Below are 3310 nucleotides of genomic sequence, written 5' to 3' on the forward strand. Positions count from 1 at the left end.
CTATCTGTATTGGGTTTGTGTGGTGGGTTTTGGTAGCAGGAGAGGGGGGCTACAGGGGTGGCTCCTGTGAGAAGCTGCTAGAATCTTCCCGAGGTCCAAGTCAGACCCACTGCTGGCGAAGGAAGAAAAAAACTTCTGGAAAACCTGCAGCAAACAGAGGAGGGGGAGGTAAGAGCAACAACTCTGCAGACAGCAAGGTCGCTGAAGAAGGAGGGGGAAGAGGTGTGCCGGAGCAGGGGATACCCCTGCAGCCCGTGGTGAGATGGCAGGCTGTCCCCCCCCAGCCCGTGGAGGTGAACGGGGGAACAGATGCCCCCGAAGATGGCCATGACTCCATGGGAAAGCCCGCGCTGGAGCAGGCTGTGCCTGAAGGACTGCAGCGCACAGAAGGGACCCACGCTGGAGAAGTTCGAGAAGAACTGCAGCCCATGGGAAGGACTCACATTGGAGAAGTTTGTGGAGAACTGTCTCCCGTGGGAGGGACCCCACGCTGGAGCAGGGAAGAGTGTGAGGAGTCCTCCCCCTGAGGAGGAAGGAACGGCAGAGACGACGTGTGATGAACTGACCCCAACCCCCATTCCCCATCGCCCTGCGCTGCTGGGGGGGAGCCAGTAGAGAAAATCGGGAGTGAAGTTGAGCTGGGAAGGAGGGAGGGGTGGGGGGAAGGCATTTTTAAGATTTGGTTTTATTTCTCATTATCCTACTCTGATTTGACTGGTAACAAATTAAATTGATTTTGGTTTTTTTCCCCAAGTTGAGTCTGTTTTGCCCGTACCCATAACTGGTGAGTGATCCCTGCCTGCCCTTGTCTCAACCCACAAGCCTTTCGTTACATTTTCTCCTCCCCATCCCACAGGGGTAGGAGTGAGCAAGCACCTGGGTGGTGCTTTGTTGCTGGCTGGGCCTAAACCACGACGCCATCTCATGCTGTACACAGATACATAGAACACAATTATTCTCCAAGTTACTAGCACATCTGGCCTTTTGTTTGGAATTTTCTCAAAAAAAGTAGAAAGATGCAGCTGTAAGTAACTAAGATTTTCAGTCAAGGAAACTGTTTTATACATAAATCAGAGGAAAGAGAAAGTTAACACCATAGACATTACGTCTTACTGATTATTTCTGACAGAAGCTACTTCTTTCTCATTTCTTCTCCAATTTTAATCCTCATCTTCATAGCACTGTGAGGGCCAGTAAACAAAGCCTGAACAAACCCAGCACACCAATACATTTTCTTGTCGGAGTTCAAAAAGGCCAAAGCCGACCTTGCTGATCCCATCCTAACAAGACTTGCACTGCTTTATCTTTCTGACATTTAAGATTCTTTGATGCAACTCTGATTACCACAGTAACAAATATACATTTACCCCAATGACCTGCCTTTGAAATCAAGAATCACCACCCTACAAAGGCAAAATACAGAGATCAAACCAACTAGTAAGTCTGCCTGGCTGTTTTAATTGCCCCTGCCCCAACAGAAGGTACAGGCAACCCTTTCCCAGGTCTGTCAGTTCCTCTTTGCCACCAGTTTCTTCTAAGATGACCCAGTCCCAGTTCCTGGCCAAGGTACAGGCTTACAAGTACTACAGACTCCACCTTTCCAAATAAATTCTTCTTAGTGCTCCTCATATTCAGCCTGTCTGACCAGTAAATCCATACCTTCCCTACCCAGCTAAGGCTAGCAACTGACCATAACCATGCAGTCAGGACTAGCTGAGCTCAGGGGCAAGGAAAAGCACTTTTCTGTCAAAACACGCAACAAGCCCAAGTCCTCATTTAATGCCACTCTGCTCTACTGTCCAAAACTGACACAAAACTTAACACTTATAAGATATATTGAAATTAGTTATGAATAACTAATTGCTTTTCCTTCATGGAGAAAGCACATGATATGCTGCAAAAATTACAGAAGTAGGCTGCTCTTTATATTATTATAAATGCCATGCACTTTCTTTGACCTTGTTTTAAACAATTCTGCTGTCCTACAAATAATTTCCAATTATGTCTGGCCACGAGTCAACAGTGTTACCCTAACTGAAACCACCATAAGGCAGAATTTACATTTTTTTCCACTTGCTAACAGCTTGACTTGGAACTGTGGGAGGCAGTCAGTTTGAGACAGTGAAAAACATGCAGTCTTTTGCATGAAGCACAGCCCAGACTGAGCTGCCACTCTCCATTATTCAGCAGCGATTCAGGAAGAAGTATGGTTTGCAGTTTCTGTACACCTTACTTCCAAGCAAGCACCTGGGGCCATGCTGTCTACCCTATCCTTCATGGTAGGCTTCCAAAGGGCAGCCACAAATCCATCTTGCATTCCTCTCCACAGATCAAAGGGAAGTGCATGCAGCGAGTAAGGCAACTGGATACTGTCACCATTCTGTTGGGGATGCCCCGTAGTTGACCTTACAGCAAAACTAGGGGCTCCTAGAGCACAGGACTGTACCTTTGCTGTTGAAGAACAGTTATTAAGCTCACCATGTCGTAGATAAAGCTGCAGGAATGAAAGAATGTATTGGTTTGGACATCTTCATAGAAGCTGAAGTGGGTAGGAAGGGCCACTGATTATCCTGCAGGCATAGAGATGGCAGCCAAAGAACTGGAAATCCCTCAAGGGAAAGTGGGTCTTGTATGTGAATAGGAGAAAGATATAATGGAACAAAACTGATAGTCTAGTGGAGCATTTTCAGTGTCCATGTGATACTCTAACCTTCATTACCATATTGGTTATTAATTCAGGAAGAGTTCACCCAGTGTAGGTTTCATACCTCCCTATAGTTAGTAATTCCACTGCAAGTTTCTAGATAAACATCTTTGTTCATCATCTTATCAAAATTAACTCATTTTTCGTATGGAAAAGATTTAAAAAAAGTGCATCTTCCTTCCTTGAACAGCAGTATCTGTCGCAAGCATAGGTGCTTTAAGACACCATGAATTTTGTATACAAGATGTTTTTTTTACACAGCAGAACTAGTTGATAGCTCAGTGGTTCCAAGGTGACTGATGAGAAGGAAAACAGTTGTTTTCCTAGCTGTAATAAAAACAAATACAATAAAGTCAAACATTGACAATCTATATTTCTTCTAAAAATAGTATACATCATAACAGAAGATATAAGAATAAACTGAACACTTAGACCCAGTGTCTTGTAAACAGATATAAAACTAAAAAAAGTGTGTACATCTCAATTCATGCCATACAAAGAGGAAAAAAATATTTCAAGTATACTAATGAGTAATCCAGTGTGTGATGAAGTTTAAGGCTAACATTTTCAACCTTCAGCGTTGAATTTATATAGAATCCACATATG

Source organism: Aquila chrysaetos, chromosome 13, assembly GCF_900496995.4.
Source record: "Aquila chrysaetos chrysaetos chromosome 13, bAquChr1.4, whole genome shotgun sequence".
NCBI classification, from domain to species: domain Eukaryota; kingdom Metazoa; phylum Chordata; class Aves; order Accipitriformes; family Accipitridae; genus Aquila; species Aquila chrysaetos.